Source organism: Myxine glutinosa, chromosome 3 (genome assembly GCF_964187855.1).
Source record: "Myxine glutinosa chromosome 3, kmMyxGlut1.1, whole genome shotgun sequence".
NCBI classification, from domain to species: domain Eukaryota; kingdom Metazoa; phylum Chordata; class Myxini; order Myxiniformes; family Myxinidae; genus Myxine; species Myxine glutinosa.
In genome coordinates this window covers 9,481,354-9,503,071 of record NC_136263.1, presented here as the reverse complement: position 1 = coordinate 9,503,071, position 21,718 = coordinate 9,481,354, and positions in this window count along the sequence as shown.

Genomic DNA, 21,718 nt, shown 5'->3' with positions numbered 1-21,718 from the left:
GTGGTTTTTCAACACTAACACAACTGCGAAAAGTGTTTTTTCCACACTAATACAACTGCAAAAGTGGTTTCCTGCACCAACACAAGTGCGAAAAGTGGTTTTTCAACACTAACACAAGTGCGAAAAGTGGTTTTTCAACACTAATACAAGTGCGAAAAGTGGTTTTTCAACACTAACACAAGTGCGAAAAGTGGTTTTTAAACACTAACACAAGTGCGAAAAGTGTTTTTTCCACACTAATACAAGTGCAAAAGTGGTTTCCTGCACCAACACAAGTGCAAAAAGTGGTTTTTCAACACTAACACAAGTGCGAAAAGTCGTTTTTCAACACTAACACAAGTGCGAAAAGAGGTTTTTCAACACAATCACAAGTGCAAAAAGTGTTTTTTCCACACTTATACAAGTGCAAAAGTGGTTTCCTGCACCAATACAAGTGCGAAAAGTGGTTTTTCAACACTAACACAAGTGCGAAAAGTGTTTTTTCCACACTAATACAAGCGCAAAAGTGGTTTCCTGCACCAACACAAGTGCGAAAAGTGGTTTTTCAACACTAACACAAGTGCGAAAAGTGGTTTTTCAACACTAACACAAGTGTGAAAAGTGTTTTTTCCACACTAATACAAGTGCAAAAGTGGTTTCCTGCACCAACACAAGTGCGAAAAGTGGTTTTTCAACACTAACACAAGTGCGAAAAGTGGTTTTTCAACACTAACACAAGTGCAAAAAGTGGTTTTCAACACTAACACAAGTGCGAAAAGTGTTTTTTCCACACTAATACAAGTGCAAAAGTGGTTTCCTGCACCAACACAAGTGCGAAAAGTGGTTTTTCAACACTAACTCAAGTGCGAAAAGTGGTTTTTCAACACTATCACAATTGCGAAAAGTGGTTTTTCAACATTAACACAAGTGCGAAAAGTGTTTTTTCCACACTAATACAAGTGCAAAAGTGGTTTCCTGCACCAACACAAGTGCGAAAAGTGGTTTTTCAACACTAACACAAGTGCGAAAAGTGGTTTTTCAACACTAACACAAGTGCGAAAAGTGTTTTTTCCACACTAATACAAGTGCAAAAGTGGTTTCCTGCACCAAGACAAGTGCGAAAAGTGGTTTTTCAACACTAACTCAAGTGCGAAAAGTGGTTTTTCAACACTAACACAATTGCGAAAAGTGGTTTTTCAACACTAACACAAGTGCGAAAAGTGTTTTTTCCACACTAATACAAGTGCAAAAGTGGTTTCCTGCACCAACACAAGTGCGAAAAGTGGTTTTTCAACACTAACACAAGTGCGAAAAGTGGTTTTTCAACACTAACACAAGTGCGAAAAGTGGTTTTTCAACACTAACACAAGTGCGAAAAGTGTTTTTTCCACACTAATACAAGTGCAAAAGTGGTTTCCTGCACCAACACAAGTGCGAAAAGTGATTTTTCAACACTAACACAAGTGCAAAAAGTGGTTTTTCAACACTAACACAAGTGCAAAAAGTGTTTTTTCCACACTAATACAAGTGCAAATGTGGTTTCCTGCACCAACACAAGTGCGAAAAGTGGTTTTTCAACACTAACACAAGTGCGAAAAGTGGTTTTTCAACACTAACACAAGTTCCAAAAGTGGTTTTTCAACACTATCGCAAGTGCAAAAAGTGTTTTTTCCACACTAATACAAGTGCAAATGTGGTTTCCTGCACCAACACAAGTGCGAAAAGTGGTTTTTCAACACTAACACAAGTGCGAAAAGTGGTTTTTCAACACTAACACAAGTGTGAAAAGTGTTTTTTCCACACTAATACAACTGCAAAAGTGGTTTCCTGCACCAACACAAGTGCGAAAAGTGTTTTTTCCACACTAATACAAGTGCAAAAGTGGTTTCCTGCAACAACACAAGTGCGAAAAGTGGTTTTTCAACACTAACACAAGTGCGAAAAGTGGTTTTTCAACACTAACACAAGTGCGAAAAGTGGTTTTTCAACACTAACACAAGTGCGAAAAGTGTTTTTTCCACACTAATACAAGTGCAAAAGTGGTTTCCTGCACCAACACAAGTGCGAAAAGTGGTTTTTCAACACTAACACAAGTGCGAAAAGTGGTTTTTCAACACTAACACAACTGCGAAAAGTGGTTTTTCAACACTAACACAAGTGCGAAAAGTGGTTTTTCAACACTAACACAACTGCGAAAAGTGTTTTTTCCACACTAATACAACTGCAAAAGTGGTTTCCTGCACCAACACAAGTGCGAAAAGTGGTTTTTCAACACTAACTCAAGTGCGAAAAGTGGTTTTTCAACACTAACACAATTGCGAAAAGTGGTTTTTCAACACTAACACAAGTGCGAAAAGTGTTTTTTCCACACTAATACAAGTGCAAAAGTGGTTTCCTGCAACAACACAAGTGCGAAAAGTGGTTTTTCAACACTAACACAAGTGCGAAAAGTGGTTTTTCAACACTAACACAAGTGCGAAAAGTGGTTTTTCAACACTAACACAAGTGCGAAAAGTGTTTTTTCCACACTAATACAAGTGCAAAAGTGGTTTCCTGCACCAACACAAGTGCGAAAAGTGGTTTTTCAACACTAACACAAGTGCGAAAAGTGGTTTTTCAACACTAACACAACTGCGAAAAGTGGTTTTTCAACACTAACACAAGTGCGAAAAGTGGTTTTTCAACACTAACACAACTGCGAAAAGTGTTTTTTCCACACTAATACAACTGCAAAAGTGGTTTCCTGCACCAACACAAGTGCGAAAAGTGGTTTTTCAACACTAACTCAAGTGCGAAAAGTGGTTTTTCAACACTAACACAATTGCGAAAAGTGGTTTTTCAACACTAACACAAGTGTGAAAAGTGTTTTTTCCACACTAATACAAGTGCAAAAGTGGTTTCCTGCACCAACACAAGTGCGAAAAGTGGTTTTTCAACACTAACACAAGTGCGAAAAGTGGTTTTTCAACACTAACACAAGTGCGAAAAGTGGTTTTTCAACACTAACACAAGTGCGAAAAGTGTTTTTTCCACACTAATACAAGTGCAAAAGTGGTTTCCTGCACCAACACAAGTGCGAAAAGTGGTTTTTCAACACTAACACAAGTGCGAAAAGTGGTTTTTCAACACTAACACAACTGCGAAAAGTGGTTTTTCAACACTAACACAAGTGCGAAAAGTGGTTTTTCAACACTAACACAACTGCGAAAAGTGTTTTTTCCACACTAATACAACTGCAAAAGTGGTTTCCTGCACCAACACAAGTGCGAAAAGTGGTTTTTCAACACTAACTCATGTGCGAAAAGTGGTTTTTCAACACTAACACAATTGCGAAAAGTGGTTTTTCAACACTAACACAAGTGCGAAAAGTGTTTTTTCCACACTAATACAAGTGCAAAAGTGGTTTCCTGCACCAACACAAGTGCGAAAAGTGGTTTTTCAACACTAACACAAGTGCGAAAAGTGGTTTTTCAACACTAACACAAGTGCGAAAAGTGGTTTTTCAACACTAACACAAGTGCGAAAAGTGTTTTTTCCACACTAATACAAGTGCAAAAGTGGTTTCCTGCACCAACACAAGTGCGAAAAGTGATTTTTCAACACTAACACAAGTGCAAAAAGTGGTTTTTCAACACTAACACAAGTGCAAAAAGTGTTTTTTCCACACTAATACAAGTGCAAATGTGGTTTCCTGCACCAACACAAGTGTGAAAAGTGGTTTTTCAACACTAACACAAGTGCGAAAAGTGGTTTTTCAACACTAACACAAGTTCCAAAAGTGGTTTTTCAACACTATCGCAAGTGCAAAAAGTGTTTTTTCCACACTAATACAAGTGCAAATGTGGTTTCCTGCACCAACACAAGTGCGAAAAGTGGTTTTTCAACACTAACACAAGTGCGAAAAGTGGTTTTTCAACACTAACACAAGTGTGAAAAGTGTTTTTTCCACACTAATACAACTGCAAAAGTGGTTTCCTGCACCAACACAAGTGCGAAAAGTGGTTTTTCAACACTAACACAAGTGCGAAAAGTGGTTTTTCAACACTAACACAAGTGCGAAAAGTGTTTTTTCCACACTAATACAAGTGCAAAAGTGGTTTCCTGCAACAACACAAGTGCGAAAAGTGGTTTTTCAACACTAACACAAGTGCGAAAAGTGGTTTTTCAACACTAACACAAGTGCGAAAAGTGGTTTTTCAACACTAACACAAGTGCGAAAAGTGTTTTTTCCACACTAATACAAGTGCAAAAGTGGTTTCCTGCACCAACACAAGTGCAAAAAGTGGTTTTTCAACACTAACACAAGTGCGAAAAGTGGTTTTTCAACACTAACACAACTGCGAAAAGTGGTTTTTCAACACTAACACAAGTGCGAAAAGTGGTTTTTCAACACTAACACAACTGCGAAAAGTGTTTTTTCCACACTAATACAACTGCAAAAGTGGTTTCCTGCACCAACACAAGTGCGAAAAGTGGTTTTTCAACACTAACACAAGTGCGAAAAGTGGTTTTTCAACACCAACACAAGTGCGAAAAGTGGTTTTTCAACACTAACACAAGTGCGAAAAGTGGTTTTTAAACACTAACACAAGTGCGAAAAGTGTTTTTTCCACACTAATACAAGTGCAAAAGTGGTTTCCTGCACCAACACAAGTGCAAAAAGTGGTTTTTCAACACTAACACAAGTGCGAAAAGTGGTTTTTCAACACTAACACAACTGCGAAAAGTGTTTTTTCCACACTAATACAACTGCAAAAGTGGTTTCCTGCACCAACACAAGTGCGAAAAGTGGTTTTTCAACACTAACACAAGTGCGAAAAGTGGTTTTTCAACACTAACACAAGTGCGAAAAGTGGTTTTTAAACACTAACACAAGTGCGAAAAGTGTTTTTTCCACACTAATACAAGTGCAAAAGTGGTTTCCTGCACCGACACAAGTGCAAAAAGTGGTTTTTCAACACTAACACAAGTGCGAAAAGTGGTTTTTCAACACTAACACAAGTGCGAAAAGAGGTTTTTCAACACAATCACAAGTGCAAAAAGTGTTTTTTCCACACTTATACAAGTGCAAAAGTGGTTTCCTGCACCAATACAAGTGCGAAAAGTGGTTTTTCAACACTAACACAAGTGCGAAAAGTGTTTTTTCCACACTAATACAAGTGCAAATGTGGTTTCCTGCACCAACACAAGTGCTAAAAGTGGTTTTTCAACACTAACACGAGTGCGAAAAGTGGTTTTTCAACACTAACACAAGTGTGAAAAGTGTTTTTTCCACACTAATACAACTGCAAAAGTGGTTTCCTGCACCAACACAAGTGCGAAAAGTGGTTTTTCAACACTAACACAAGTGCGAAAAGTGGTTTTTCAACACTAACACAAGTGCGAAAAGTGTTTTTTCCACACTAATACAAGTGCAAAAGTGGTTTCCTGCAACAACACAAGTGCGAAAAGTGGTTTTTCAACACTAACACAAGTGCGAAAAGTGGTTTTTCAACACTAACACAAGTGCGAAAAGTGGTTTTTCAACACTAACACAAGTGCGAAAAGTGTTTTTTCCACACTAATACAAGTGCAAAAGTAGTTTCCTGCACCAACACAAGTGCGAAAAGTGCTTTTTCAACACTAACACAAGTGCGAAAAGTGGTTTTTCAACACTAACACAACTGCGAAAAGTGGTTTTTCAACACTAACACAAGTGCGAAAAGTGGTTTTTCAACACTAACACAACTGCGAAAAGTGTTTTTTCCACACTAATACAACTGCAAAAGTGGTTTCCTGCACCAACACAAGTGCGAAAAGTGGTTTTTCAACACTAACACAAGTGCGAAAAGTGGTTTTTCAACACTAACACAAGTGCGAAAAGTGGTTTTTCAACACTAACACAAGTGCGAAAAGTGGTTTTTAAACACTAACACAAGTGCGAAAAGTGTTTTTTCCACACTAATACAAGTGCAAAAGTGGTTTCCTGCACCAACACAAGTGCAAAAAGTGGTTTTTCAACACTAACACAAGTGCGAAAAGTGGTTTTTCAACACTAACACAACTGCGAAAAGTGTTTTTTCCACACTAATACAACTGCAAAAGTGGTTTCCTGCACCAACACAAGTGCGAAAAGTGGTTTTTCAACACTAACACAAGTGCGAAAAGTGGTTTTTCAACACTAATACAAGTGCGAAAAGTGGTTTTTCAACACTAACACAAGTGCGAAAAGTGGTTTTTAAACACTAACACAAGTGCGAAAAGTGTTTTTTCCACACTAATACAAGTGCAAAAGTGGTTTCCTGCACCAACACAAGTGCAAAAAGTGGTTTTTCAACACTAACACAAGTGCGAAAAGTCGTTTTTCAACACTAACACAAGTGCGAAAAGAGGTTTTTCAACACAATCACAAGTGCAAAAAGTGTTTTTTCCACACTTATACAAGTGCAAAAGTGGTTTCCTGCACCAATACAAGTGCGAAAAGTGGTTTTTCAACACTAACACAAGTGCGAAAAGTGTTTTTTCCACACTAATACAAGCGCAAAAGTGGTTTCCTGCACCAACACAAGTGCGAAAAGTGGTTTTTCAACACTAACACAAGTGCGAAAAGTGGTTTTTCAACACTAACACAAGTGTGAAAAGTGTTTTTTCCACACTAATACAAGTGCAAAAGTGGTTTCCTGCACCAACACAAGTGCGAAAAGTGGTTTTTCAACACTAACACAAGTGCGAAAAGTGGTTTTTCAACACTAACACAAGTGCAAAAAGTGGTTTTCAACACTAACACAAGTGCGAAAAGTGTTTTTTCCACACTAATACAAGCGCAAAAGTGGTTTCCTGCACCAACACAAGTGCGAAAAGTGGTTTTTCAACACTAACTCAAGTGCGAAAAGTGGTTTTTCAACACTAACACAATTGCGAAAAGTGGTTTTTCAACATTAACACAAGTGCGAAAAGTGTTTTTTCCACACTAATACAAGTGCAAAAGTGGTTTCCTGCACCAACACAAGTGCGAAAAGTGGTTTTTCAACACTAACACAAGTGCGAAAAGTGGTTTTTCAACACTAACACAAGTGCGAAAAGTGTTTTTTCCACACTAATACAAGTGCAAAAGTGGTTTCCTGCACCAAGACAAGTGCGAAAAGTGGTTTTTCAACACTAACTCAAGTGCGAAAAGTGGTTTTTCAACACTAACACAATTGCGAAAAGTGGTTTTTCAACACTAACACAAGTGCGAAAAGTGTTTTTTCCACACTAATACAAGTGCAAAAGTGGTTTCCTGCACCAACACAAGTGCGAAAAGTGGTTTTTCAACACTAACACAAGTGCGAAAAGTGGTTTTTCAACACTAACACAAGTGCGAAAAGTGGTTTTTCAACACTAACACAAGTGCGAAAAGTGTTTTTTCCACACTAATACAAGTGCAAAAGTGGTTTCCTGCACCAACACAAGTGCGAAAAGTGATTTTTCAACACTAACACAAGTGCAAAAAGTGGTTTTTCAACACTAACACAAGGGCAAAAAGTGTTTTTTCCACACTAATACAAGTGCAAATGTGGTTTCCTGCACCAACACAAGTGCGAAAAGTGGTTTTTCAACACTAACACAAGTGCGAAAAGTGGTTTTTCAACACTAACACAAGTTCCAAAAGTGGTTTTTCAACACTATCGCAAGTGCAAAAAGTGTTTTTTCCACACTAATACAAGTGCAAATGTGGTTTCCTGCACCAACACAAGTGCGAAAAGTGGTTTTTCAACACTAACACAAGTGCGAAAAGTGGTTTTTCAACACTAACACAAGTGTGAAAAGTGTTTTTTCCACACTAATACAACTGCAAAAGTGGTTTCCTGCACCAACACAAGTGCGAAAAGTGTTTTTTCCACACTAATACAAGTGCAAAAGTGGTTTCCTGCAACAACACAAGTGCGAAAAGTGGTTTTTCAACACTAACACAAGTGCGAAAAGTGGTTTTTCAACACTAACACAAGTGCGAAAAGTGGTTTTTCAACACTAACACAAGTGCGAAAAGTGTTTTTTCCACACTAATACAAGTGCAAAAGTGGTTTCCTGCACCAACACAAGTGCGAAAAGTGGTTTTTCAACACTAACACAAGTGCGAAAAGTGGTTTTTCAACACTAACACAACTGCGAAAAGTGGTTTTTCAACACTAACACAAGTGCGAAAAGTGGTTTTTCAACACTAACACAACTGCGAAAAGTGTTTTTTCCACACTAATACAACTGCAAAAGTGGTTTCCTGCACCAACACAAGTGCGAAAAGTGGTTTTTCAACACTAACTCAAGTGCGAAAAGTGGTTTTTCAACACTAACACAATTGCGAAAAGTGGTTTTTCAACACTAACACAAGTGCGAAAAGTGTTTTTTCCACACTAATACAAGTGCAAAAGTGGTTTCCTGCACCAACACAAGTGCGAAAAGTGGTTTTTCAACACTAACACAAGTGCGAAAAGTGGTTTTTCAACACTAACACAAGTGCGAAAAGTGGTTTTTCAACACTAACACAAGTGCGAAAAGTGTTTTTTCCACACTAATACAAGTGCAAAAGTGGTTTCCTGCACCAACACAAGTGCGAAAAGTGATTTTTCAACACTAACACAAGTGCAAAAAGTGGTTTTTCAACACTAACACAAGTGCAAAAAGTGTTTTTTCCACACTAATACAAGTGCAAATGTGGTTTCCTGCACCAACACAAGTGCGAAAAGTGGTTTTTCAACACTAACACAAGTGCGAAAAGTGGTTTTTCAACACTAACACAAGTTCCAAAAGTGGTTTTTCAACACTATCGCAAGTGCAAAAAGTGTTTTTTCCACACTAATACAAGTGCAAATGTGGTTTCCTGCACCAACACAAGTGCGAAAAGTGGTTTTTCAACACTAACACAAGTGCGAAAAGTGGTTTTTCAACACTAACACAAGTGTGAAAAGTGTTTTTTCCACACTAATACAACTGCAAAAGTGGTTTCCTGCACCAAGACAAGTGCGAAAAGTGGTTTTTCAACACTAACTCAAGTGCGAAAAGTGGTTTTTCAACACTAACACAATTGCGAAAAGTGGTTTTTCAACACTAACACAAGTGCGAAAAGTGTTTTTTCCACACTAATACAAGTGCAAAAGTGGTTTCCTGCACCAACACAAGTGCGAAAAGTGGTTTTTCAACACTAACACAAGTGCGAAAAGTGGTTTTTCAACACTAACACAAGTGCGAAAAGTGTTTTTTCAACACTAACACAAGTGCGAAAAGTGTTTTTTCCACACTAATACAAGTGCAAAAGTGGTTTCCTGCACCAACACAAGTGCGAAAAGTGATTTTTCAACACTAACACAAGTGCAAAAAGTGGTTTTTCAACACTAACACAAGTGCAAAAAGTGTTTTTTCCACACTAATACAAGTGCAAATGTGGTTTCCTGCACCAACACAAGTGCGAAAAGTGGTTTTTCAACACTAACACAAGTGCGAAAAGTGGTTTTTCAACACTAACACAAGTTCCAAAAGTGGTTTTTCAACACTATCGCAAGTGCAAAAAGTGTTTTTTCCACACTAATACAAGTGCAAATGTGGTTTCCTGCACCAACACAAGTTCGAAAAGTGGTTTTTCAACACTAACACAAGTGCGAAAAGTGGTTTTTCAACACTAACACAAGTGTGAAAAGTGTTTTTTCCACACTAATACAACTGCAAAAGTGGTTTCCTGCACCAACACAAGTGCGAAAAGTGTTTTTTCCACACTAATACAAGTGCAAAAGTGGTTTCCTGCAACAACACAAGTGCGAAAAGTGGTTTTTCAACACTAACACAAGTGCGAAAAGTGGTTTTTCAACACTAACACAAGTGCGAAAAGTGGTTTTTCAACACTAACACAAGTGCGAAAAGTGTTTTTTCCAAACTAATACAAGTGCAAAAGTGGTTTCCTGCACCAACACAAGTGCGAAAAGTGGTTTTTCAACACTAACACAAGTGCGAAAAGTGGTTTTTCAACACTAACACAACTGCGAAAAGTGGTTTTTCAACACTAACACAAGTGCGAAAAGTGGTTTTTCAACACTAACACAACTGCGAAAAGTGTTTTTTCCACACTAATACAACTGCAAAAGTGGTTTCCTGCACCAACACAAGTGCGAAAAGTGGTTTTTCAACACTAACTCAAGTGCGAAAAGTGGTTTTTCAACACTAACACAATTGCGAAAAGTGGTTTTTAAACACTAACACAAGTGCGAAAAGTGTTTTTTCCACACTAATACAAGTGCAAAAGTGGTTTCCTGCACCAACACAAGTGCAAAAAGTGGTTTTTCAACACTAACACAAGTGCGAAAAGTCGTTTTTCAACACTAACACAAGTGCGAAAAGAGGTTTTTCAACACAATCACAAGTGCAAAAAGTGTTTTTTCCACACTTATACAAGTGCAAAAGTGGTTTCCTGCACCAATACAAGTGCGAAAAGTGGTTTTTCAACACTAACACAAGTGCGAAAAGTGTTTTTTCCACACTAATACAAGCGCAAAAGTGGTTTCCTGCACCAACACAAGTGCGAAAAGTGTTTTTTCAACACTAACACAAGTGCGAAAAGTGGTTTTTCAACACTAACACAAGTGTGAAAAGTGTTTTTTCCACACTAATACAAGTGCAAAAGTGGTTTCCTGCACCAACACAAGTGCGAAAAGTGGTTTTTCAACACTAACACAAGTGCGAAAAGTGGTTTTTCAACACTAACACAAGTGCAAAAAGTGGTTTTCAACACTAACACAAGTGCGAAAAGTGTTTTTTCCACACTAATACAAGTGCAAAAGTGGTTTCCTGCACCAACACAAGTGCGAAAAGTGGTTTTTCAACACTAACTCAAGTGCGAAAAGTGGTTTTTCAACACTAACACAATTGCGAAAAGTGGTTTTTCAACACTAACACAAGTGCGAAAAGTGTTTTTTCCACACTAATACAAGTGCAAAAGTGGTTTCCTGCACCAACACAAGTGCGAAAAGTGGTTTTTCAACACTAACACAAGTGCGAAAAGTGGTTTTTCAACACTAACACAAGTGCGAAAAGTGTTTTTTCCACACTAATACAAGTGCAAAAGTGGTTTCCTGCACCAAGACAAGTGCGAAAAGTGGTTTTTCAACACTAACTCAAGTGCGAAAAGTGGTTTTTCAACACTAACACAATTGCGAAAAGTGGTTTTTCAACACTAACACAAGTGCGAAAAGTGTTTTTTCCACACTAATACAAGTGCAAAAGTGGTTTCCTGCACCAACACAAGTGCGAAAAGTGGTTTTTCAACACTAACACAAGTGCGAAAAGTGGTTTTTCAACACTAACACAAGTGCGAAAAGTGGTTTTTCAACACTAACACAAGTGCGAAAAGTGTTTTTTCCACACTAATACAAGTGCAAAAGTGGTTTCCTGCACCAACACAAGTGCGAAAAGTGATTTTTCAACACTAACACAAGTGCAAAAAGTGGTTTTTCAACACTAACACAAGTGCAAAAAGTGTTTTTTCCACACTAATACAAGTGCAAATGTGGTTTCCTGCACCAACACAAGTGCGAAAAGTGGTTTTTCAACACTAACACAAGTGCGAAAAGTGGTTTTTCAACACTAACACAAGTTCCAAAAGTGGTTTTTCAACACTATCGCAAGTGCAAAAAGTGTTTTTTCCACACTAATACAAGTGCAAATGTGGTTTCCTGCACCAACACAAGTGCGAAAAGTGGTTTTTCAACACTAACACAAGTGCGAAAAGTGGTTTTTCAACACTAACACAAGTGTGAAAAGTGTTTTTTCCACACTAATACAACTGCAAAAGTGGTTTCCTGCACCAACACAAGTGCGAAAAGTGTTTTTTCCACACTAATACAAGTGCAAAAGTGGTTTCCTGCAACAACACAAGTGCGAAAAGTGGTTTTTCAACACTAACACAAGTGCGAAAAGTGGTTTTTCAACACTAACACAAGTGCGAAAAGTGGTTTTTCAACACTAACACAAGTGTGAAAAGTGTTTTTTCCACACTAATACAACTGCAAAAGTGGTTTCCTGCACCAACACAAGTGCGAAAAGTGTTTTTTCCACACTAATACAAGTGCAAAAGTGGTTTCCTGCACCAACACAAGTGCGAAAAGTGGTTTTTCAACACTAACACAAGTGCGAAAAGTGGTTTTTCAACACTAACACAACTGCGAAAAGTGGTTTTTCAACACTAACACAAGTGCGAAAAGTGGTTTTTCAACACTAACACAACTGCGAAAAGTGTTTTTTCCACACTAATACAACTGCAAAAGTGGTTTCCTGCACCAACACAAGTGCGAAAAGTGGTTTTTCAACACTTGACGGTCAGGCACTTCCGCCATCTGCTCGAGGGCCGTGCGTTCATGGCCTTCGTCGACCACAAGCCGCTGATCTTCGCGATGGGCAAGGTCACCGAGCCGTGGTCGGCCCGGCAGCAGCGTATTCCACATACTACACAATACACATACTACACATACACTACACAATACACAATACACTTTTCCACACTAATACAAGTGCAAAAGTGGTTTCCTGCACCAACACAAGTGCGAAAAGTGATTTTTCAACACTAACACAAGTGCAAAAAGTGGTTTTTCAACACTAACACAAGTGCAAAAAGTGTTTTTTCCACACTAATACAAGTGCAAACTCAAGTGCGAAAAGTGGTTTTTCAACACTAACACAATTGCGAAAAGTGGTTTTTCAACACTAACACAAGTGCGAAAAGTGTTTTTTCCACACTAATACAAGTGCAAAAGTGGTTTCCTGCACCAACACAAGTGCGAAAAGTGGTTTTTCAACACTAACACAAGTGCGAAAAGTGGTTTTTCAACACTAACACAAGTGCGAAAAGTGGTTTTTCAACACTAACACAAGTGCGAAAAGTGTTTTTTCCACACTAATACAAGTGCAAAAGTGGTTTCCTGCACCAACACAAGTGCGAAAAGTGATTTTTCAACACTAACACAAGTGCAAAAAGTGGTTTTTCAACACTAACACAAGTGCAAAAAGTGTTTTTTCCACACTAATACAAGTGCAAATGTGGTTTCCTGCACCAACACAAGTGCGAAAAGTGGTTTTTCAACACTAACACAAGTGCGAAAAGTGGTTTTTCAACACTAACACAAGTTCCAAAAGTGGTTTTTCAACACTATCGCAAGTGCAAAAAGTGTTTTTTCCACACTAATACAAGTGCAAATGTGGTTTCCTGCACCAACACAAGTGCGAAAAGTGGTTTTTCAACACTAACACAAGTGCGAAAAGTGGTTTTTCAACACTAACACAAGTGTGAAAAGTGTTTTTTCCACACTAATACAACTGCAAAAGTGGTTTCCTGCACCAAGACAAGTGCGAAAAGTGGTTTTTCAACACTAACTCAAGTGCGAAAAGTGGTTTTTCAACACTAACACAATTGCGAAAAGTGGTTTTTCAACACTAACACAAGTGCGAAAAGTGTTTTTTCCACACTAATACAAGTGCAAAAGTGGTTTCCTGCACCAACACAAGTGCGAAAAGTGGTTTTTCAACACTAACACAAGTGCGAAAAGTGGTTTTTCAACACTAACACAAGTGCGAAAAGTGTTTTTTCAACACTAACACAAGTGCGAAAAGTGTTTTTTCCACACTAATACAAGTGCAAAAGTGGTTTCCTGCACCAACACAAGTGCGAAAAGTGATTTTTCAACACTAACACAAGTGCAAAAAGTGGTTTTTCAACACTAACACAAGTGCAAAAAGTGTTTTTTCCACACTAATACAAGTGCAAATGTGGTTTCCTGCACCAACACAAGTGCGAAAAGTGGTTTTTCAACACTAACACAAGTGCGAAAAGTGGTTTTTCAACACTAACACAAGTTCCAAAAGTGGTTTTTCAACACTATCGCAAGTGCAAAAAGTGTTTTTTCCACACTAATACAAGTGCAAATGTGGTTTCCTGCACCAACACAAGTGCGAAAAGTGGTTTTTCAACACTAACACAAGTGCGAAAAGTGGTTTTTCAACACTAACACAAGTGTGAAAAGTGTTTTTTCCACACTAATACAACTGCAAAAGTGGTTTCCTGCACCAACACAAGTGCGAAAAGTGTTTTTTCCACACTAATACAAGTGCAAAAGTGGTTTCCTGCAACAACACAAGTGCGAAAAGTGGTTTTTCAACACTAACACAAGTGCGAAAAGTGGTTTTTCAACACTAACACAAGTGCGAAAAGTGGTTTTTCAACACTAACACAAGTGCGAAAAGTGTTTTTTCCACACTAATACAAGTGCAAAAGTGGTTTCCTGCACCAACACAAGTGCGAAAAGTGGTTTTTCAACACTAACACAAGTGCGAAAAGTGGTTTTTCAACACTAACACAACTGCGAAAAGTGGTTTTTCAACACTAACACAAGTGCGAAAAGTGGTTTTTCAACACTAACACAACTGCGAAAAGTGTTTTTTCCACACTAATACAACTGCAAAAGTGGTTTCCTGCACCAACACAAGTGCGAAAAGTGGTTTTTCAACACTAACTCAAGTGCGAAAAGTGGTTTTTCAACACTAACACAATTGCGAAAAGTGGTTTTTCAACACTAACACAAGTGCGAAAAGTGTTTTTTCCACACTAATACAAGTGCAAAAGTGGTTTCCTGCACCAACACAAGTGCGAAAAGTGGTTTTTCAACACTAACACAAGTGCGAAAAGTGGTTTTTCAACACTAACACAAGTGCGAAAAGTGGTTTTTCAACACTAACACAAGTGCGAAAAGTGTTTTTTCCACACTAATACAAGTGCAAAAGTGGTTTCCTGCACCAACACAAGTGCGAAAAGTGGTTTTTCAACACTAACACAAGTGCGAAAAGTGGTTTTTCAACACTAACACAACTGCGAAAAGTGGTTTTTCAACACTAACACAAGTGCGAAAAGTGGTTTTTCAACACTAACACAACTGCGAAAAGTGTTTTTTCCACACTAATACAACTGCAAAAGTGGTTTCCTGCACCAACACAAGTGCGAAAAGTGGTTTTTCAACACTAACTCAAGTGCGAAAAGTGGTTTTTCAACACTAACACAATTGCGAAAAGTGGTTTTTCAACACTAACACAAGTGCGAAAAGTGTTTTTTCCACACTAATACAAGTGCAAAAGTGGTTTCCTGCACCAACACAAGTGCGAAAAGTGGTTTTTCAACACTAACACAAGTGCGAAAAGTGGTTTTTCAACACTAACACAAGTGCGAAAAGTGGTTTTTCAACACTAACACAAGTGCGAAAAGTGTTTTTTCCACACTAATACAAGTGCAAAAGTGGTTTCCTGCACCAACACAAGTGCGAAAAGTGGTTTTTCAACACTAACACAAGTGCGAAAAGTGGTTTTTCAACACTAACACAACTGCGAAAAGTGGTTTTTCAACACTAACACAAGTGCGAAAAGTGGTTTTTCAACACTAACACAACTGCGAAAAGTGTTTTTTCCACACTAATACAACTGCAAAAGTGGTTTCCTGCACCAACACAAGTGCGAAAAGTGGTTTTTCAACACTAACTCAAGTGCGAAAAGTGGTTTTTCAACACTAACACAATTGCGAAAAGTGGTTTTTCAACACTAACACAAGTGCGAAAAGTGTTTTTTCCACACTAATACAAGTGCAAAAGTGGTTTCCTGCACCAACACAAGTGCGAAAAGTGGTTTTTCAACACTAACACAAGTGCGAAAAGTGGTTTTTCAACACTAACACAAGTGCGAAAAGTGGTTTTTCAACACTAACACAAGTGCGAAAAGTGTTTTTTCCACACTAATACAAGTGCAAAAGTGGTTTCCTGCACCAACACAAGTGCGAAAAGTGATTTTTCAACACTAACACAAGTGCAAAAAGTGGTTTTTCAACACTAACACAAGTGCAAAAAGTGTTTTTTCCACACTAATACAAGTGCAAATGTGGTTTCCTGCACCAACACAAGTGCGAAAAGTGGTTTTTCAACACTAACACAAGTGCAAAAAGTGGTTTTTCAACACTAACACAAGTTCCAAAAGTGGTTTTTCAACACTATCGCAAGTGCAAAAAGTGTTTTTTCCACACTAATACAAGTGCAAATGTGGTTTCCTGCACCAACACAAGTGCGAAAAGTGGTTTTTCAACACTAACACAAGTGCGAAAAGTGGTTTTTCAACACTAACACAAGTGTGAAAAGTGTTTTTTCCACACTAATACAACTGCAAAAGTGGTTTCCTGCACCAACACAAGTGCGAAAAGTGGTTTTTCAACACTAACACAAGTGCGAAAAGTGGTTTTTCAACACTAACACAAGTGCGAAAAGTGTTTTTTCCACCCTAATACAAGTGCAAAAGTGGTTTCCTGCAACAACACAAGTGCGAAAAGTGGTTTTTCAACACTAACACAAGTGCGAAAAGTGGTTTTTCAACACTAACACAAGTGCGAAAAGTGGTTTTTCAACACTAACACAAGTGCGAAAAGTGTTTTTTCCACACTAATACAAGTGCAAAAGTGGTTTCCTGCACCAACACAAGTGCGAAAAGTGGTTTTTCAACACTAACACAAGTGCGAAAAGTGGTTTTTCAACACTAACACAACTGCGAAAAGTGGTTTTTCAACACTAACACAAGTGCGAAAAGTGGTTTTTCAACACTAACACAACTGCGAAAAGTGTTTTTTCCACACTAATACAACTGCAAAAGTGGTTTCCTGCACCAACACAAGTGCGAAAAGTGGTTTTTCAACACTAACACAAGTGCGAAAAGTGGTTTTTCAACACTAACACAAGTGCGAAAAGTGGTTTTTCAACACTAACACAAGTGCGAAAAGTGGTTTTTAAACACTAACACAAGTGCGAAAAGTGTTTTTTCCACACTAATACAAGTGCAAAAGTGGTTTCCTGCACCAACACAAGTGCAAAAAGTGGTTTTTCAACACTAACACAAGTGCGAAAAGTGGTTTTTCAACACTAACACAAGTGCGAAAAGAGGTTTTTCAACACAATCACAAGTGCAAAAAGTGTTTTTTCCACACTTATACAAGTGCAAAAGTGGTTTCCTGCACCAATACAAGTGCGAAAAGTGGTTTTTCAACACTAACACAAGTGCGAAAAGTGGTTTTTCAACACTAACAAGTGCGAAAAGTGTTTTTTCCACACTAATACAAGTGCAAAAGTGGTTTCCTGCACCAACACAAGTGCGAAAAGTGGTTTTTCAACACTAACACAAGTGCGAAAAGTGGTTTTTCAACGCTAACACAAGTGCGAAAAGTGGTTTTTCAACACTAACACAAGTGCGAAAAGTGTTTTTTCCACACTAATACAAGTGCAAAAGTGGTTTCCTGCACCAACACAAGTGCGAAAAGTGGTTTTTCAACACTAACATAAGTGCGAAATGTGGTTTTTCAACACTAACACAAGTGTGAAAAGTGGTTTTTCAACACTAACACAAGTGCGAAAAGTGTTTTTTCAACACTAACACAAGTGCGAAAAGTGTTTTTTCCACACTAATACAACTGCAAAAGTGGTTTCCTGCACTAACACAATTGCGAAAAGTGGTTTTTCAACACAAACACAAGTGCGAAAAGTGGTTTTTCAACACTAACACAAGTGCGAAAAGTGTTTTTTCCACACTAATACAAGTGCAAAAGTGGTTTCCTGCACCAACACAAGTGCGAAAAGTGGTTTTTCAACACTAACACAAGTGCGAAAAGTGGTTTTTCAACACTAACACAAGAGCGAAAAGTGGTTTTTCAACACTAACACAAGTGCGAAAAGTGTTTTTTCCACACTAATACAACTGCAAAAGTGGTTTCCTGCACTAACACAATTGCGAAAAGTGGTTTTTCAACACTAACACAAGTGCGAAAAGTGGTTTTTCAACACTAACACAAGTGCGAAAAGTGGTTTTTCAACACTAACACAAGTGCGAAAAGTGTTTTTTCCACACTAATACAAGTGCAAAAGTGGTTTCCTGCACCAACACAAGTGCGAAAAGTGGTTTTTCAACACTAACTCAAGTGCAAAAAGTGGTTTTTCAACACTAACACAAGTGCGAAAAGTGGTTTTTCAACACTAACACAAGTGCGAAAAGTGTTTTTTCCACACTAATACAAGTGCAAAAGTGGTTTCCTGCACCAACACAAGTGCGAAAAGTGGTTTTTCAACACTAACACAAGTGCGAAAAGTGGTTTTTCAACACTAACACAAGTGCGAAAAGTGGTTTTTCAACACTAACACAAGTGCGAAAAGTGTTTTTTCCACACTAATACAAGTGCAAAAGTGGTTTCCTGCACCAACACAAGTGCGAAAAGTGATTTTTCAACACTAACACAAGTGCAAAAAGTGGTTTTTCAACACTAACACAAGTGCAAAAAGTGTTTTTTCCACACTAATACAAGTGCAAATGTGGTTTCCTGCACCAACACAAGTGCGAAAAGTGGTTTTTCAACACTAACACAAGTGCGATAAGTGGTTTTTCAACACTAACACAAGTGCCAAAAGTGGTTTTTCAACACTATCACAAGTGCAAAAAGTGTTTTTTCCACACTAATACAAGTGCAAATGTGGTTTCCTGCACCAACACAAGTGCGAAAAGTGGTTTTTCAACACTAACACAAGTGCAAAAAGTGGTTTTTCAACACTAACACAAGTGCGAAAAGTGGTTTTTCAACACTAACACAAGTGCGAAAAGTGTTTTTTCCACACTAATACAACTGCAAAAGTGGTTTCCTGCACCAACACAAGTGCGAAAAGTGGTTTTTCAACACTAACACAAGTGCGAAAAGTGGTTTTTCAACACTAACACAAGTGCGAAAAGTGTTTTTTCCACACTAATACAAGTGCAAAAGTGGTTTCCTGCACCAACACAAGAGCGAAAAGTGGTTTTTCAACACTAACACAAGTGCGAAAAGTGGTTTTTCAACACTAACACAAGTACGAAAAGTGGTTTTTCAACACTAATACAAGTGCAAAAGTGGTTTCCTGCACCAACACAAGTGCAAAAAGTGGTTTTTCAACACTAACACAAGTGCGAAAAGTGGTTTTTCAACACTAACACAACTGCGAAAAGTGGTTTTTCAACACTAACACAAGTGCTAAAAGTGTTTTTTCCACACTAATACAAGTGCAAAAGTGGTTTCCTGCACCAACACAAGTGTGAAATGAGGTTTTTCAACACTAACACAAGTGTGAAAAGTGATTTTTCAACACTAACAAGTGCGAAAAGTGTTTTTCCACACTAAAACAAGTGCAAAAGTGGTTTCCTGCACCAACACAAGTGCGAAAAGTGTTTTTTCAACACTAACACAAGTGCGAAAAGTGGTTTTTCAACACTAACACAAGTGCAAAAAGTGTTTTTTCCACACTAATACAAGTGCAAAAGTGGTTTCCTGCACCAACACAAGTGCGAAAAGTGGTTTTTCAACACTAACACAAGTGCGAAAAGTGGTTTTTCAACACTAACACAAGTGCGAAAAGTGGTTTTTCAACACCAACACAAGTGCGAAAAGTGTTTTTTCCACACTAATACAAGTGAACAAGTGGTTTCCTGCACCAACACAAGTGCGAAAAGTGGTTTTTCAACACTAACACAAGTGCGAAAAGTTGTTTTTCAACACTAACACAAGTGTGAAAAGTGGTTTTTCAACACTATCACAAGTGCAAAAAGTGTTTTTTCCACACTAATACAAGTGCAAAAGTGGTTTCCTGCACCAACACAAGTGCGAAAAGTGGTTTTTCAACACTAACACAAGTGCGAAAAGTGGTTTTTCAACACTAACACAAGTGCGAAAAGTGGTTTTTCAACACTATCACAAGTGCAAAAAGTGTTTTTTCCACACTAATACAAGTGCAAAAGTGGTTTCCTGCACCAACACAAGTGCGAAAAGTGGTTTTTCAACACTAACACAAGTGCGAAAAGTGGTTTTTCAACACTAACACAAGTGCGAAAAGTGGTTTTTCAACACTAACACAAGTGCGAAAAGTGTTTTTTCCACACTAATACAAGTGCAAAAGTGGTTTCCTGCACCAACACAAGTGCGAAAAGTGGTTTTTCAACACTAACACAAGTGCGAAAAGTGTTTTTTCCACACTAATACAAGTGCAAAAGTGGTTTCCTGCACCAACACAAGTGCAATAAGTGGTTTTTCAACACTAACACAAGTGCGAAAAGTGGTTTTTCAACACTAACACAAGTGCGAAAAGTGGTTTTTCAACACTAACACAAGTGCGAAAAGTGTTTTTTCCACACTAATACAAGTGCAAAAGTGGTTTCCTACACCAACACAAGTGCGCAAAAGTGGTTTTTCAACACTAACTCAAGTGCGAAAAGTGGTTTTTCAACACTAACACAAGTGCGAAAAGTGTTTTTTCCACACTAATACAAGTGCAAAAGTGGTTTCCTGCACCAACACAAGTGCGAAAAGTTGTTTTTCAACACTAACACAAGTGCGAAAAGTGGTTTTTCAACACTAACACAAGTGCGAAAAGTGGTTTTTCAACACTAACACAAGTGCGAAAAGTGGTTTTTCAACACTAACACAAGTGCGAAAAGTGTTTTTTCCACACTAATACAAGTGCAAAAGTGGTTTCCTGCACCAACACAAGTGCGAAAAGTGGTTTTTCAACACTAACACAAGTGCGAAAAGTTGTTTTTCAACACTAACACAACTGCGAAAAGTGGTTTTTCAACACTAACACAAGTGCGAAAAGTGGTTTTTCAACACTAACACAACTGCGAAAAGTGTTTTTTCCACACTAATACAACTGCAAAAGTGGTTTCCTGCACCAACACAAGTGCGAAAAGTGATTTTTCAACACTAACACAAGTGCGAAAAGTGGTTTTTCAACACTAACACAAGTGCGAAAAGTGTTTTTTCCACACTAATACAAGTGCAAAAGTGGTTTCCTGCACCAACACAAGTGCGAAAAGTGGTTTTTCAACACTAACACAAGTGCGAAAAGTGGTTTTTCAACACTAACACAAGTGCGAAAAGTGGTTTTTCAACACTAACACAAGTGCGAAAAGTGTTTTTTCCACACTAATACAAGTGCAAAAGTGGTTTCCTGCACCAACACAAGTGCGAAAAGTGGTTTTTCAACACTAACACAAGTGCGAAAAGTGTTTTTTCCACACTAATACAAGTGCAAAAGTGGTTTCCTGCACCAACACAAGTGCAATAAGTGGTTTTTCAACACTAACACAAGTGCGAAAAGTGGTTTTTCAACACTAACACAAGTGCGAAAAGTGGTTTTTCAACACTAACACAAGTGCGAAAAGTGTTTTTTCCACACTAATACAAGTGCAAAAGTGGTTTCCTACACCAACACAAGTGCGAAAAGTGGTTTTTCAACACTAACTCAAGTGCGAAAAGTGGTTTTTCAACACTAACACAAGTGCGAAAAGTGTTTTTTCCACACTAATACAAGTGCAAAAGTGGTTTCCTGCACCAACACAAGTGCGAAAAGTTGTTTTTCAACACTAACACAAGTGCGAAAAGTGGTTTTTCAACACTAACACAAGTGCGAAAAGTGGTTTTTCAACACTAACACAAGTGCGAAAAGTGGTTTTTCAACACTAACACAAGTGCGAAAAGTGTTTTTTCCACACTAATACAAGTGCAAAAGTGGTTTCCTGCACCAACACAAGTGCGAAAAGTGGTTTTTCAACACTAACACAAGTGCGAAAAGTTGTTTTTCAACACTAACACAACTGCGAAAAGTGGTTTTTCAACACTAACACAAGTGCGAAAAGTGGTTTTTCAACACTAACACAA